Genomic DNA, 17751 nt, shown 5'->3' on the forward strand with positions numbered 1-17751 from the left:
AATACTGGAGAGAAGCTATCTGAGCAACTGCTTTGTGATGTGTGTATTCATCTCATAGAGTTAAATCATTCTTTGGATTGAGCAGTTCCAAATCACTCTTTTTGTGGAATCTGAGAAAGGACATTTGGGAACACTCTTAAGAATGTGCTGAAAAAGAAATACCCTCCGATAAAAACCAGAAGGAAGCTTTCTTTGAAACTGCTCTGTTTCATGTGAAATCACTCGCAGAGTTAAGTTTCTGTTTTCATTGAGCAGTATTCTAACACTGTCTTAGTTTAGTCAACTAAGGGATACTTGGGAGCACTTTGAGGCTTATGGTGAAAATGGAAATATCTTCAGATAGAAACTGGAGAGAAGGTTTCCGAGGAGCTGCATTGTGACGCATGCATTACACTCTCAGAGTTACACTTTTCTTTTCATAGAGGATAGGGGAATCCCTTTAGGAGAAAAAACTACCAAGGAACATTCGTGAATATATGGACGGCTATGGTGAAAAAGGAAATATCCTCAGACAAAAACTGGAAAGAAGCTTTCCGTGAAACTGTTTCATGACAGATATGTTTACTCATCTGACATAGATAAAACTTTCTTTCTATTATGCAGTTTTCAAACGCCATCATAGAAGTATTTGCGAAGGGACATTCAGGAGAACATTCAGGAATATGGTGAAAAAGGAGATATCTTCAGATAAAAACTGGATAGAAGCTTTCTAAGAAAGTGCTTTATGATGTGTGCATTTCACTCAGGGAGTTATACCCCTTTTCTCATAAGGCAGTGTTTTAACACTGTTCCTGTAAACCGAAAAAGTAATATTTCTGAGTACTGGAAGACTATGGCAAAAAGTGAAATATCCTGAAATAAAACCCAGATAGAAACATTCCAAGAAACTCCTTTCTGGCATGTGCATTCATTTCAGAGAGTTAAAGCTTACTCTACATTTCCCAGTTTGGAAAGTCTGTCTCTGAGGATTCTGTGAAGGGATATTAAGTGGCGAATGCAGGCCTGTGGCAAGAAAGGAAATGGCTTTCATTGAAAACTGGAGAGAAGCTTTCTGAGCAACTGCTTTGTGATGTGTGTATTCATCTCATAGAGTTAAATCATTCTTTAGACTTAGCAGTCTGAAATCACTCTTACTGTGGAACCTGAGAAAGGACATTTGGGAACGCTCTTAAGAATATGCTGAAAAAGAAATACCCTCCTATAAAAACCAGAAGGAAGCTTTCTGTGAAACTGCTCTCTGTCATGTTAATTCCACTCACACAGTTAAGCTTCTGTTTTAATTGAGCAGTATTCTAACATTGTTTTAGTTTAGTCAGCTAAGGGGTACTCGAGAGTGCTTCGAGGATTATGGTGAAATGGAAATATCTTCAGATAGAAACTGGAGAGAAGCTTTCTGAGGAGCTGCTTTTTGCCGTGTGCATTCCATTCACAGAGTTACACTTTTCTTCTAATAGAGGATTGGGGAAACCTTTTTGGAGAAAAAGCTACCAGGGGACATTCGCGAGTATGTGGACATTTATGGTGAAAAAGGAAATATCCTCAGACAAAAACTGGAAAGAAACTTTCTGTGAAACTGCTTTGTGATAGATATGTTTATTCATCTCACATAGGTAAAACTTTCTTTCTATTACACAGTTTTGAAACTCCGTCATGGATGGATTCACGAAGGGACATTCGGGAGCACATTCAGACCAATGGTTAAATAGGAAATTATTTCAGATAAAAATTGGAGAGGAGCTTTCTCAGAAACTGCTTTGTGATGTGTGCATTCCACTCAGGGAGTTATACCTCTTTTTTCATAAGGCAGTGTTTGAACGCTGTTCCTGTAAAACCGAAAAAGTGATATTATGGAGCGCATTGAACACTATGGTGAAAAGTGAAGTATCCTCAAATAAAACCCAGAAGGAAGCGTTCCAAGAAACTACTTTCTGATATGTGCATTCACTGCACAGAGTTAAAGCTTACTCTACGTTGCCCCAGTTTGGAAATTCTCTCTTTGAGGATTCTGTAAAGGGATATTAAGTGGCGCCCAGAGGCTTGTGGTGAGGAAGGAAACGACTTCCGATGAAAACTAGAGAGAAGTTTCTGAGCAACTACTTTGTGATGTGTGTATTCATCTCATAGAGTTAAAACATTCTTTGGATTGAGCACATTGAAATCACTGTTTTTGTGAAATCTGAGGGTGGATATTTGGGAACGCTTCTTAGAATATGGAGGAGGAAATACCCTCAGGTAAAATCCAGGAGGAAGCTTTCTCTGAAACTGCTCTGTGTCATGTTAATTCCTCTCACTCAATTGAGCCTCTCTTTTCATTGAGCAGTTTTCTAACCCTGTTTATGTGAAGCATGTGAGGGATTATTCGGGAGTGCTTTGAGGCTTATGGTGAAAAAGGAAATATGTTCAGACCGAAACTGGAGAGAAGATTTCCGAGGATCTGCTTTGTGACGTGTGCATTCCACTCACAGTTTTATACCTCTCTACTCATACAGCATCAGGGAAACCCTTTTGGAGAAAAAGGTACCAAGTGGTATTTGGGAGCATGTTGGTGCCTGTGGTAAAAAGGAAAGAAGCCTCAGAAAAAACTGGAAAGAAGCTTTCTATGAAACTGCTCTGTGATATATGTATTCATCTCACATGAATAAAGCTTTCTTTACACTACACAGCCAGGAAACTCTGTCATAGACAGATCCACGAAGGGACATTCGGGATCACATTCAGGACTATGGTGAAAAAGAAATATCTTCAGATAAAAACTGGAAAGAAGCTTTCTGTGAGTCTGCTTTTTGCTATGTTTATTCATCTCATGTAGATAAAGCTTTGTTTACATTACTCCGCTTGGAAACTCCCTCATGGATGGATCTGCGAAGGGATTTTCAGGATTACATTTGGGCCTATGTTGATAATGGAAATATCGTCCAATAAACGTGGAAAGAAGCTTTCTGAGAAACTGCTGGTGATGTGTGCGTTCCATTCACACAATTAAACCTTTCTTCTCATAGAGGATTGGGGAATCTCTCTTGGAGAAATAACTACCAGGGGATATTTAGGAGTATATGGATGGTCATGGTGAAAAAGGAAATATCCTCAGACAAAAACTGGAAAGAAGATTTCAGTGAAACTGCTTTGTGATAGATACGTTTATTCTTCTCACATAGATAAAACTTTCCTTTTATTATGCAGTTTGGAAACTCCGTCATGGACGGATTCGCGAAGGGACATTCAGGAGCACATTCTGGTCTATGATGAAATAAGAAATATCTTCAAATAAAAACTGGAGAGAAGTTTTCTGAGAAACTGCTTTGTGACATGTGCATTCCACTCAGGGAGTTATATCTCCTTTCTCATAAGGCAGTGTTTGAGCACTGTTCTGTAAAACCAAAAAGTGATATTTCGGAGTGCATTGAAGACTGTTGCGAAAAGTGAAATGCCCTCAAATAAAATCCTGAAAGAAGCGTTCCAAGAAGTTGCTCTCTGATATGTGCATTCATTTCTCAGAGTTAAAGCTTACTCTACATTGCCCCGTTTGAAAACTCTGTATTTGAAGAATCTGGGAAGGGATATTAAGTGGCGCCTGGAGGCTTGTGGTGAGCAAGGAAACGTCTTCTGATGAAAACTTGAGAGAAGCTTTCTGAGCAACTGCTTTGTGATGTTTGCATTCGTCTCATAGACTTAAACCGTTCTTTGGATTGAGGAGATTGAAAGCAGTTTTTGTGGAATCTGAGGAAGGACATTTAGGAACGTTTCTTGGAATATGGAGAAATAAATATCCTCATGTAAAATCCAGAAGGAAGCTTTCTGTGAAACTGCATTGTGTCATCTTAATTCCTCTTGCTCAGTTAAACCTCTGTTTTCATTGAGCAGTTTTCTACCCTGTTTATGTTTAGCATGTGAAGGGATATTGGGGAGTTCTTTGAGGCGTACGGTGAAAAAAGAAGTATGTTCAGACCGAAACTGGAGAGAAGCTGTCTGAGGAACTAGTTTGTGACGTGTACATTCCACTCACAGTTTTACACCTTTCTTCTCATACAGCATCGATCTTCTGCTGAAAACTGGAGAGAAGCTTTGTGAGCAACTGCTTTGTGACGTGTGTATTCATCTCATAGAGTTAAACCATTCTTTGGATTGAGCAGTTTGAAATCACTGTTTCTGTTAAATCTGAGGAAGGATACTTGGGAACGCTCTTTAGAATAAGGAGAAACATTTTTTAGAAAAAGGCACCAAGGGATATATGGGGGTGTATTGACGCCTACGGTGAAAAGGGAAATAGCCTCAGACAATAACTGGAAAGAAGCTTTCTGTGAAACTGCTTTGTGATATGAGTATTCATGTCACATAGATAAAGGTTTCATTACATTATGTAGCTTGGAAACTCTGTCAAAGATGGATCCACAAAGGGACTTTTGGGATCACATTCAGGAATGTGGTGAAAAAGGAAATAACTCAGGATAGAAACTGGAAAGAAGCTTTCTGTTAATCTGCTTTTTGCTGTGTTTAATCATCTAACATAGATAAAGCTTTCTTTATATTACTCAGCTTGGAAACTCTGTCATGGTTGGATCCGCGATGGGATATTCGGGATCTCATTCAGGACTATGGTGTAAAAGGAAATAACTTCAGATAAAAACTGGAGAGAAGCTTTCTGAGAAACTGCTTTGTGATGTGTGCATTCATATCGTAGAGTAAAATCACTCTTTGGATTGAGCAGTTTGAAATCACTGTTTCTGTGGAAAGTGAGAAAGGATATTTGGGAACGCCCTTTGGAATATGGTGAACAAGAAATACCCTCAGGTAAAAACCAGAAAGAAGCCTTCTGTGAAACTGATCTTTGTCGTGTGAATTCCACTCACACAGTTAAGCTTCTCTTTTCATTGAGCAGTACTCTAACACTGTTTTTGTTTAGTCTGCGAAGGGATATTCAGGAGCGCTTTACGGTGAAAAAGGAAATATCTTCAGAGAGAAACTGGAGAGAAGCTTTCCGAGAATCTGCCTTGTGACGTATGCATTTCACTCCCAGAATTATACCTTTCTTCTCATAGAGGATTGGGGAATGCCTTTTGGAGAAAAGGCTATCAAGTGACATTCGGGAGTACAGGGACAGCTATGGTGAAAAAGGAAATATCCTCAGATAAAAACTGGAAAGAAAATTTCTGTGAAACTGCTTCGTGATAGATATGTTTATTCATCTCACATAGGTAAAACTTTCCTTATATTATGCAGTTTGGAAACTCCATCATGGACGGATCCATGAATGGACATTCGGGAGCACATTCAGGTCTATGGTGAAAAAGGAAATATCTTGAGATAATAAATGGAGAGAAGTTTTCTGAGAAACTGCATTGTGATGTGTGCATTCCACTATGGGAACTACAGCTCTTTTCTCCTAAGGAGGTGTTTGAACACTGTTCCTGTAAAGCAGACAATGTGACATTGAAGTACATTGAAGACTATGGCAAAAAGTGAAATATCGTCAAATAAAACCCAGAAAGAAGCATTCCAAGAAACTGCTCTCTGACATGTGTATTCATTTCACAGAGTTAAAGCTTTCTCTACTTTGCCCAGTTTGGAAATTCTGTCTTTCACGAATCGGTGAAGGGATATCAAGCGGCACCCGGAGGCCTGTGATGAGCAATGAAATGTCTTCCCATGAAAACTAGAGAGAAGCTTTCTGAGCACTGCTTTTGATGTGTGTATTCATCTCATTATGTAAAACCATTCTTTGGATGGAGCAGTTTGAAACCACTGCTTCTATGAAAACTGATTAAGGACATTTGGGAATGCTTTTTAGAATGTAGATAAAGAACTATCATCAGATAAATCCAAAAGAAAGTTTTCTGTGAAACTGCTAGGTGGCGTGTGAATTGCCCTCACTCTGTTAAGCTTCTCTTTTCATTGAGCAGTCTTCTAACACTGTTTATGTTTAGCGTGTGAAGGCATATTCGGGAGTGCTTTGAAACTTACAGTGAAAAAGGAAATATGTTCAGATAGAAACTAGAGACAAGCTTTCCAAGAAACTACTTTGTGACGTGTGCATTCCACTCACAGAGTTATACCTTACTTCTCATAGAGGATTGGGAAATCCCTTTTGGAGAAAAAGCTACCAAGGGGCATTCAGGAGCATATGCATGGGTATGGTGAAAAAGGATATGTCCTCAGACAAATACTGGAAAAAAGCTTTCTGTGAAACTGCTTTGTGATAGATATATTTATTCATCACACATAGATAAAACGTTCTTTATATTACACAGTTTGGAAACTCTGTCATGGACTTATCCACAAAGGGACATTCGGGAGAACATTCAGGCCTACGTTGAAAAAGGAAATATCTTCAGATAAAAAATGGAGAGAAGTTTTCTGAGAAATTGCTTTGTGATGTGTGCCTTCCACTCAGGGAGTTATACCTCTTTTCTCATAAAGCAGTGTTTGAACACTGTTCCTGTAAAACCGAAAAAGTGATATTTTGGAACACATTGAAGACTATGGTGAAAAGTGAAATATCCTCAAATAAAACCCAGAAAGAAGCGTTCCAAGAAACTGCTCTCTGATATGTGACTTCATTTCAGAGAGTTAAAGCTTACTCTACATTGCCAGTTTGAAAACTCTGTCTTTGAGGAATCTGTGAATGGGTATTAAGTGTCATCCGGAGGACTGTGGTGAGCAAGGAAATGTCTTTTGATGAAAACTGGAGAGAAACTTTCTGAGCAACTGCTTTGTGATATGTGTATTCATCTCATGGAGTTAAAGCATTCTTTGGATTGAGCACTTTGAAATCACTATTTCTGTGGAATCTCTAGGAGGACATTTTGGAATGCTTTATAGAATACGGAGAAAGAAATATCCTCAGATAAAAACCAGAAGGATCCTTTCGGTGAAACTGCTATGTGTCTTGTGAATTCCTCTCATGCCGTTAAGCTTCTTTTCATTGAGAAGTTTTCTAACACTGTTTATGTTTAGCGTGCTAAGGGATATTCAGGAGCGCTTTGAAGCTTACGGTGAAAACAGAAGTATGTTCAGATAGAAACTGGAGAGAAGCTTTCAGAGGAACAGCTTTTGATGTGTGTATTCCACTCACAGTGTTGTACCTCTTTCCATACAACATTGGGAAAACCCTTTTGGTGAAACTGTTCTGTGATATGTGCATTCATCTCACAAATATAAAGTTTTCTTCACATAACACATCTTGGAAACTCTGTCATGGACGGATTCCCAAAGGGTGGTTCGGGAGTACATTCAGTACAATGGTGAAAAAGCAAATATCTTCAGAAAAAAACTAGAAAGAAGCTTTCTGTGAATCTGCATGTTGCTATGTTTATTCATCCCACACAGATAAAACATTCCTTATATTACACAGTTTCAAAACTCTGTCATGAACGGATACGCAAATGGACATTCATAAGCACATTCAGGTCTATGTTGAAAAAGGAAATATCTTCTGTTGAAAACTGGAGAGAAGCTTTGTGAGCAACTGATTTGTGATGTGTGTATTCATCTCATAGAGTTAAACCATTCTTTGGATTGAGCAGTTTGAAATCACTGTTTCTGTTAAATCTGAGGAAGGATACTTGGGAACGCCCTTTAGAATAAGGAGAAAGAAACATCCTCAGATAAAAACCAGAAGGAAGCTTTCTGTGAAATTGCTATGTGTTGTGTGAATTCATCTCACTGAGTTAAGCTTCTCTTTCATTCAACAGTTTTCTAACACTGTTTATGCTTAGCATGTGAAGGCATATTCGAGAGCGCTTTGAGGCTTATGGTGAAAAAGGAAATATGTTCAGCTAGACACCAAAGAGAAGCTTCTGAGGAACTGCTTTGTGACAGGTACATTTCACTCACAGAGTTATACCTTTCTTTTCATAGAGGATTTGAGAATCCCTTTTGGAGAAAAAGCTACCAAAGGACATTCGGGAGTATATGTATGGCTATTGTGAAAAAGGAAATATACTCAGAGAAAAACTGGAAAGAAGCTTTCTGTGAAACTGCTTTGTGATATATACATTTATTCATCTCACATAGATAAAATTTTCTTTAGATTACGCAGTTTGGAAACTCTGTCATGGAGATCTGCGAAGGGAAATTCAGGAGCACATTCAGGCCTATGGTGAAAAAGGAAATATCTTCAGATAAACACTGGAGAGAGGCTTTCGGAGAAACTGCTTTGTGATGTGTGTATTCTCCTCAGGGAGTTATACCTCTTTATCATAAGGCAGTGTATGAACACCATTCCTGTAAAACCAAAAAAGTGATATTTTGGAGTGCATTGAAGACTATGGCGAAAAGTGAAATGTCCTCAAATAAAACCCAGAAAGAAGCATTCCAAGAAACTGTTCTCTGACATGTGCATTCATTACAGAGAGTTAAAGCTTACTCTACATTTCCCAGTTTGGAAAGTCTGTCTTTGAAGAATCTGTGAAGGGATATGAAGTGGTGCCCGGAGGTCTGTGGTGAGTAAGGAAATGTCTTCCGTTGAAAATGGGAGAGAAGCTTTCTGAGCAACTTCTGAGTGATGTGTGTATTCACCTCATGGAGTTAAATCATTCTTTAGATACAGTAGTTTGAAATCCCTATTTCTGTGGAATCTGTGAAAGGACATTTGGGAATGCTCTTTAGAATATGCTGAAAAAGAAATACCCTCCGATAAAAACAAGAAGAAAGTTTTCTGTGAAACTACTCTGTGTCACATGAATTCTGCTTGCACCGTTAAGCTTCTCTTCTCATTGAGCAGTATTCTAACACTGTTTTTGTTTAGTCTGCGAAGGGATATTCAGGAGTGTTTTGAGGCTTATGGTGAAAAAGGAAATATCTTCAGACAGAAACTGGAGAGAAGCTTTCCGAGGAGCTGTTTTGTGACGTGGGCATTCCACTCACAGAGCTAAATCTTTCTTTTCATGGAGGATTGGGGAATCCCTTTCGGAGAAAAAGCTACCGGGGGACATTCGGGAGTATAGGGACGGCTATGATGAAAAAGGAAATATACTCAGACAAAAACTGGAAATGGCCGGGCGTGGTGGCTCACGCCTGTAATCCCAGCACTTTGGGAGGCCGAGGTGGGCGGATCACAAGGTCAGGAGATCGAGACCATGGTGAAACCCTGTCTCTACTAAAAATAGAAAAAAAATTAGCCGGGCGCAGGGGCGGGCGCCTGTAGTCCCAGCTGCTCGGGAGGCTGAGGCAGGAGAATGGCGTGAACCCGGGAGGCGGAGCTTGCAGTGAGCCGAGATTGTGCCACTGCACTCCAGCCTGGGCGACAGAGCGAGACTCCGTCTCAAAAAAAAAAAAACCAAAAAAAACTGGAAACAAGATTTCTGTGAAACAGCTTCGTGATAGATATGTTTATTCATCTCACATAGATAAAACTTTCAACATTCCTTATATTATGCCATTTGGAAACTCCGTCACGGATGGATCCGAGAAGGGATATTCCAGAGCACATTCAGGCCTACGGTGAAAAAGGAGATATCTTCAGATAAAAACTGGAGAGAAGCTTTCTGAGAAACTTCTTTGTGATGTGTGCATTCCACTCAGGGAGTTGTACCTGTTTTCTCATAAGTCAGTGTTTGAACACTGTTCCTGTAAAACCGAAAAAGTCCTATTTTGGAGTGCATGGAAGACTCTTGCGAAAAGTGAAATATCCTGAAATAAAACCCAGAAGGAAGCATTCCAAGAAACTGCTCTCTGACATGTGCATTCATTTCAGAGAGTTAAAACTTACTCTACATTTCCCACTTTGGAAAGTCTGTCTTTAAGGATTCTGCGAAGGGATATTAAGAGGCTCCCGGAGAACAGTGGTGAGAAAGGAAATGTCTTTTGTTGAAAACTGGAGAGAAGCTTTTTGAACAGCTGCTCTGTGATGCGTGTATTATTCTCATACAGTTAAATCATTCTTTGGATTGAAGAGTTTGAAATCACTGTTTCTGTGGAACTTGAGAAAGGAATTTTGGGAACGCTCTTTAGAATATGCTGAAAAAGAAATACCCTCAGATAAAAAACAAAAGGAAGCTTTCTGTGAGACTACTCTGTGTCGTGTGAATTCCACTCACACAGTTCAACTTGTCTTCCCATTGAGCAGTATTCTAACACTGTGTTTAGTCTGCGAAGGGATATTTGGGAGCGCTATGAGGCTTAAGGTGAAAACAGAAATATCTTCAGATAGAAACTGGAGAGAAGCTTTCAGAGGAGCTGATTTGTGATGTATGCATTTCACTGACAGAGGTATACCTTTCTATTCATAGAGGATTTGGGAATCCCTTTTGGAGAAAAAGCTACCAAGGGACATTCAGGAGTATATGTATGGTTATTGTGAAAAAGGAAATATCCTCAGAGAAAAACTGGAAAGAAGTTTTCTGTGATACAGCTTTGTGATATATATATATTTATTCATTTCTCATAGATAAAACTTTCTTTAGATTACGCAGTTTGGAATCTCCATCATGGACGGATCTGCGAAGGGAAATTCAGGAGCATATTCAATCCTATGATGAAAAAGGAAGTATCTTCAGATAAAAACTGGAGATAGGATTTCTAAGAAACTGCTTTGTGATGTGTGCATTCCCCTCAGGGAGTTATACCTGTTTTCCATAAGGCTGTGTGTGAATACCATTCCTGTAAAACTGAAATAGTAATATTTTGGAGTGCATTGAAGACTATGGCGAAAAGTGAAATATCCTCAAATAAAACCCAGAAAGAAGCGTTCCAAGAAACTACTCTCTGATATTTGCATTCATTTCACAGAGTCAAAGCTTTCTCTGCATTGTCCAGTTTGGACCCTCTGTCTTTGAGGAATCTGCAAAGGGATATTAGGTGGCGCCCGGAGGTCTGTAGTGAGCAAGGAAATGTCTTCCCTTGAAAACTGGAGAGAAGCTTTCTGAGCAACTGCTTTGTGATGCGTGTATTCGTCTCATGGAGTTAAATCATTCTTTGGATAAAGCAGTTGGAAATCCCTGTTTCTCTGGAATCTGTGAAAGGACATTTGGGAACCCTTTTTAGAATATGCTGAAAATGAAATACCCTCAGATAAGAACCAGAAGTAAGCTTCCTGTGAAACTGCTCTGGATTGTGTGAATTCCGCTCGCACTGTTAAACTTCCTTTTTCATTGAATTGTATTGTACCATTGTGTTTGTTTAGTCTGCGAAGGGATACTCGATAGCCCTTTGTGGTTTATGGTGAAAATGGAAATACCTTCAGATAGAAACTGGAGAGAAGGTTTCTGAGTCGGTGCTTTGTGACGTGGGCATTCTACTCACCGAGTTAAACCTTTCTTTTCATGGAGGATTGGGGAATCCCATTTGGAGAAAAGGCTACCAGGGAACATTCGGGAATATATGGACGGCTACGGTGATAAAGGAAATATACTCAGACAAAAACTGGATAGAAGATTTCTGTGAAACTGCTTTGTGATAGATATGTTTACGCATCTCACATAGATAAAACTTTCAACTTTCCTTATAGTATGCCATTTGGAAACTCCGTCATGGACGGATCCGAGAGGACATTCCAGAGCACATTCAGGCCTATGGTGAAAAAGGAGCTACCTTCAAATAAAAACTGGAGAGAAGCTTTCTGAGAAACTTCTTTGTGATGTGTGCATTCCACTCAGGGGGTCGTACCTGTTTTCTCATAAGTCAGTGTTTGGACACTGTTCCTGTAAAACCAAAAAAGTCATATTTCGGAGCGCATGAAGACTATGGCAAAAAGTGAAATAACCTGAAATAAAACCCAGAGAGAAGCATTCCAAGAAACTGCTCTCTGACATGTGCATTCATTTGAGAGAGTTAAAACTTACTCTACATTTCTCACTTTGGAAAGTCTGTCTTTAAGGATTGTGCAAAGGGATATTAAGTGGCTCCCGGAGAACAGTGGTGAGAAAGGAAATGTCTTTTGTTGAAAACTGGAGAGAAGCTTTTTGAGCAGAAGCTCAAAAGAAGATTTCTGTGAAACAGCTTTGTGATAGATATATTTATTCATCTCACATAGATAAAACTTTCTTTATATTATGCAATTTGGAAACTCCATCATGGACGGTTCTGAGAAGGGACATTCCAGAGCACATTCAGGCCTACGGTGCAAAAGGAAATCTCTTCAGATAAAAACTGAAGAGAAGCTTTCTGAGAAACTGCTTTGTGACGTGTGCATTCCACTCACAGTGCTATATCTCTCTTCTCATACATCATTGGTTAAACCCTTTTGGAGAAAAAGGTACCAAGTGATATTTGGGAGCATATTGCCGTATATGTAGAAAAGGGAAATAGCGTCAGACAAAAACTGGAAAGAAGCTTTCTGTGAAACTGCTCTGTGATATTTGTATTCATCTCACATAGATAAAACTTTCTTTACATTATGCTGCTTCGAAACTCGGTCATGGATGGATCCATGAAGGGACATTTGAGAGCACATTCAGGACTGTGGTGAAAAAGGAAATATCTTCAGATAGAAACTGGAAAGAAGGTTTCTGTGGATATGTTTTTTGCAATGTTCATTCATCTCACATAGATAAAGCTTTCTTTACCTTATGCATCTTGAAAACACTGTCATGGATGGATCGGCGAAGGGACTTTTGGGAGCACATTTAACATTATGGGGAAAATCAAAATATCTTCAAACAAAAACCGGAAAGAAGATTTCTGAGAAACTGCTTTGTGATGTGTGCATTCCACTCAGGGAGTTATACCTCTTTTCTGATAAGGCAGCATTATAAACACTGTTCCTGTAAACCGAAAAAGTGATATTTTAGAGCGCATTGAAGACTACGGCCAAAAGTGAAATATCCTCACATAAAACCCAGAAATAACCATTACAAGAAACTGCTCTCTGATATGTGTATTCATGTCACAGAGTTAAAACTTGTTCTACATTGCCCAGTTTGGAAACTCCATCTTTGAGGAATCTGCGAAGGGATATTAAGTTGCGCCCTGAGGCCTGTGTTGAGCAAGGAAATGCCTTCCATTGAAAACTGGAGAGAAGCTTTCTGAGCAGCTGCTTTGTGATGTGTGGATTCATCTTGTAGGGGTAAATCATTCTTTGGATTGAGCAGTTTGAAATCACTGTTTCTGTGGGACCTGAGAAAGGAAATTTGTGAACGCTCTTTAGAATATGCTGAAAAAGACATACCTTCAGATAAAACCAGAAGCAAGCTTCCTGTGAAACTGCTCTGTGTCGAGTGAATTCCACTCACCCAGTTAAGCTTCACTTTTCATTGAGCAGTTTCCTAACACTATTTATGATTAGCGTGAGTGGGGATATTCGGGAACACTTTGAAGCTTATGGTGAAAATGGAAATATGTTCTGATAGAAACTGGAGAGAAGCTTTCCGAGGTGCTGCTTTGGGACGTGTGCATTCCACCCACAGTGTTATACCTCTCTTCTGATACAGTATCTAAGAATCCCTTTCTGTGAAACTGTTCTTAGATATGTGTATTCATCTCATGTAGATAAATCTTTCTCTGCATTTCACGGCTTGGAAACTCTGTCTTGGATGGATCCCCGAAGGGATATTCGGGAACACATTCAGGACCATGGTGAAAAAGCAAATATCTTCAGATAAAAACTGGAAAGAAGCATTATGTGAATCTGCTTTTTGCTGTTTATTCATCTCACATAGATAGAGCTTTCTTTACATTATGCAGCATGGAAACTCCATGATGGACGGATCCGCGAAGGGATATTCGGGATCACATTCGGGCCTATGGTGAAAAAGGAAATATCGTCAGATAAATACTGGAGACAAGCTTTCTGAGAAACTTCTTGGTGATGTGTGCATTCCACTCAGGAAGTTATACCTTTCTTCTCATAAGGGCCTTTTGGAACACTGTTCCTATAAAACTAAAAATGTGATATTCGGAGTACATTGAAGACTATGATGAAAAGTGAAATGTTTTTCAATAAAACCCAGAAAGAAGCATTCCAGGAAACTGATCTCTGACATGTCCATTCATTTCACAGACTTAACGCTTACTCTACATTTCCCAGGTTGGAAAGTCTGTCTTTGAGGATTCTGTGAAGGGATATTAAGAAGCGACCGGAGGCCTGTGGCAAGCCAGGAAATGTCTTCCGTTGAAAACTGGAGAGAAGCTTTCTGAGCAACTGCTTTGTGATGTATGTATTCATCTCATAGAGTTAAATCATTCTTTGGATTGAGCATTTTGAAATCCCTCTTTCTGTGGACCATAAGAAAGGACATTGGGGAATGCTCTTAAGAATATGCTGAAAAAGAAATACCCTCCGATAAAAAACCAGAAAGAAACTTACTGTGAAACTGCTCTGTATCATGTGAATTCCACTCACACAGTTAAGCTTCTGTTTTCATTGAGCAATATTCTAACATTGTTTTAGTTTAGTCAGTAAAGGGATACTCAGAATCACTTTGAGGCTTATGGTGAAAACGAAAATATCATCAGATAGAAGATTTCCGTGGAGCTACTTTGTGACATGTGCATTCCACTCACATAGTTATACTTTTCTTCTCAGAGAGGATTGGGGAATCTCTTTTGAAGGAAAAGCTACCAGGGGACATTCGGGAGTATATGGACGACTATGGTGAAAAAGGAAATATACTCAGACAAAATCAGGAAAGAAGCTTTCTCTGAAACTGCTTTGTGATAGATATGTTCATTCATCTAACATAGAAAAAACTTTCTATTACGCAGTTTTGAAATGCCATCATGGACGGATTCGTGAAGGGTCATTCAGAGCACCTTCAGGCCAATGGTGAAAAAGGGAATATCTTCAGAAAAAAACTTGATAGAAGCTTTCTGAGAAACTGCTTTGTGCATTCCACTCAGGGAGTTATACCTCTTCTCTCATAAGGCAGGGTTTGAATACTGTTCCTGTAAAACCAAAAATGTGATATTTTGGAGCGTATTGAAGACTATCACAAAAAGTGAAATATCCTCAAATAAAACCAGAAAGAAGCGTTCCAAGAAACTGCTCTCTGATATGTGCATTCATTTCACAGAGATAAAGTTTACTCTACGTTGCCCAGTTTGGAAACTCTGTCTTTTAGGAATCTGTGAAGGGATATTAAGTGGCCCCCGGAGGCTTGTGGTGAGAAGGAAACATCTTCCGATGAAAACTGGAGAGAAGCTTTCTGAGCAACTGCTTTGTCATGTGTGTATTCATCTCATATTGTTAAACCATTCATTGGATTGAGCAGATTGAAATCACTGTTTTTGTGGAATCTGAGGAAGGACATTTGGGAATGCTCCTTAGAATATGGAGAAAGAATTATCCTCAGGTAAAATCCAGAAGGAAGCTTTCTGTGAAACTGCTCTTTCTTCTTAATTCCTCTCGCTCAGTACGCCTCTGTTGTCATTGAGCAGTTTTGTAACCCTGTTTATGTTTAGGGTGTGAAGGGATATTCGGGAGTGCTTTGCAGCTTATGGTGAAAAAGGAAATATGTTCAGACCGAAACTGGAGAGAAGCTTTATGAGGAACTGCTTTGTGATGTGTGCATTGCACTCACAGGGTTTACCTCTCTTCTCATACAGCATCGGAGAAACCTTTTTGGAAGAAAAGGTGCCAAGTGATATTCAGGAGCATGTTGATGTCTATGGTGAAAAGGGAAATAGCCTCAAACAAAAACTCGAAAGAATCTTTCTCTGAAACTGCTCTTTGATATGTGTATTCACCTCACATAGATAAAGCTTTCTTTACATTATGCAGCTTGGAAACTCTGTCATGGACGGATCCACAAAGGGACATTCAGGAGCACGTTCAGGACTATGGTGTAAAGGGAAATATCTTCAGGAAAAAAACTGGAAAGAAGCTTTCTGTGGATCTGCTTTTTGCTATGTTTATTCATCTCACATAGATAAAGCTTTCTTTACGTTCCACAGCTTGGAAACTCCGTCATGGATGGATCCGTGAAGGAATATTCGGGATCACATTAGGGCCTATGGTGAAAAAGGAAATATCATCAGATAAAAATTGGAGAGAAGTTTTTGAGAAAGTGCTTGGTGATGTGTGTATTTCACTCAGGGAGTTACACCTTCATTCTCATAAGGCACAGTTTTAATACTGTTCCTGTGAAACTAAAAAAGTGATAATTGGAGCACATTGAAGACTAAGATGAAAAGTGAAATGTCGTCAAATAAAACCCAGAAAGAAGCATTCTAAGAAGCTACTCTCTGAAATGTCCGTTCATTTCACAGAGTTAAAACTAACTCTACATTTCCCAGTTTGGAAAGTGGGTCTTTGAGGATTCTGTGAAGGGATATTAAGTGGCAACTGGAGGCCTGTGGTGAGCAAAGAACTGTCTTCCATCGAAAATTTGAGAGAACCTTTCTGAGCATCCTTTTTGTGATGTTTGTATTCATCTCATAGAGATAATCATTATTTCAATTGGGCAGTTTGAAATCACTGTTTCTGTGGAATCTGAGAAAGGACATTTGGGAACACTCTTTAGAATATCCTGAAAAAGAAATAACCTCAGATAGAAAACAGAAGGGAGCTTTCTGTGAAACTGTTCTGGGTAGCATGAATTCTATTTGCACAATTAAACTTCTCTTTTCATTGAGTAGTATTCTAACACTGTTTTAGTTTAGTCTGTGAAGGGATATTTGGGAGCACTTTGAGGCTTATGGTGAAAAAGAAAATATTCAGATAGAACCTGGATGGAAGCTTTCCGATGAGCTGCTGTGTGACGTGTGCATTCCACTGACAGAATTATACCTTTCTTCTCATAGAGGTTTGGGGAATCCCTTTTGGAGAAAAAGCTACCAAGGGACATTTGAGAGTACGTGGATGGCTATGGTGAAAAAGGAAATATCCTCAGACAAAAACTGGAAAGAAGATTTCTGTGAGACTGCTTTGTGATAAATATGTTTATTCATCTCACTTAGTTAAAACTTTCCTTATATTATACAGTTTAGAAACTCCATCATGGACGGATCCATCAAGGGAGATTCAGGAGTACATTCATTCGTATGTTGAAAATGGAAATATCTTCAGATTAAAACTGGAGTGAAGCTTTCTGAGAAACTGCTTTGTGACGTGTGCATTCCACTTAGGGAGTTGTACCTCTTTTCTCATAAGACAGTGTTTGAACACTGTTCCTGTAAAACCAAAAAAAGTGATATTACAGAGCGCATTGAAGACTACGGCGAATAGTGAAATATCCTCAAATAAAACCCAGAAAGAATCGTTCTAATAAACTGCTCTCTGATATTTGCATTTATTATACAGAGTTAAAGTTTACTCTACATTGCCCACTTTGGAAACTCTGTCTTTGAGGAATCTGCAAATGGACATTACTTGGTTCCAGTAGGCTTATTTTGAGCAAGGAAAACTGGAAAGAAGCTTGAAAACTGGAAAGAAGTTTTCTGAGCAGCTGCTTTGTGATGTGTGTATTCTTCTCATACAGTTAAACCATTCTTTGGATTAAGCAGTTTGAAATCACAGTTTCTGTGAAACTTGGGAAAGGACATATGGGAATGCTCTTTAGAATATGCTAAAAAAGAAATACCCTCAGGTAAAAACCAGAAGGAAGCATTCTGTGAGACTGCTGTGTGTCATGTGAATTCCACTAACACAGTTCAGCTTCTCTTCTCATTGAGCAGTATTCTAACACTGTTTTTCTTTAGTCTGTGAAGGGATATTTGGGATCACTTTGAGGCTTATGGTGAAAACGGAAATATTTTCTGATACAAACTGGAGACAAGCTTTCCAAGGAGATGCTTTGTGACATGTGCAATCCACTCACAGAGTTTTACCTTTCTTCTTATAGAGCAATGGGGAATCTCTTTTGGAGAAAAAGCTACCAT

This window comes from Macaca nemestrina, chromosome 8 (genome assembly GCF_043159975.1).
Source record: "Macaca nemestrina isolate mMacNem1 chromosome 8, mMacNem.hap1, whole genome shotgun sequence".
Classification (NCBI taxonomy): Eukaryota; Metazoa; Chordata; class Mammalia; order Primates; family Cercopithecidae; genus Macaca; species Macaca nemestrina.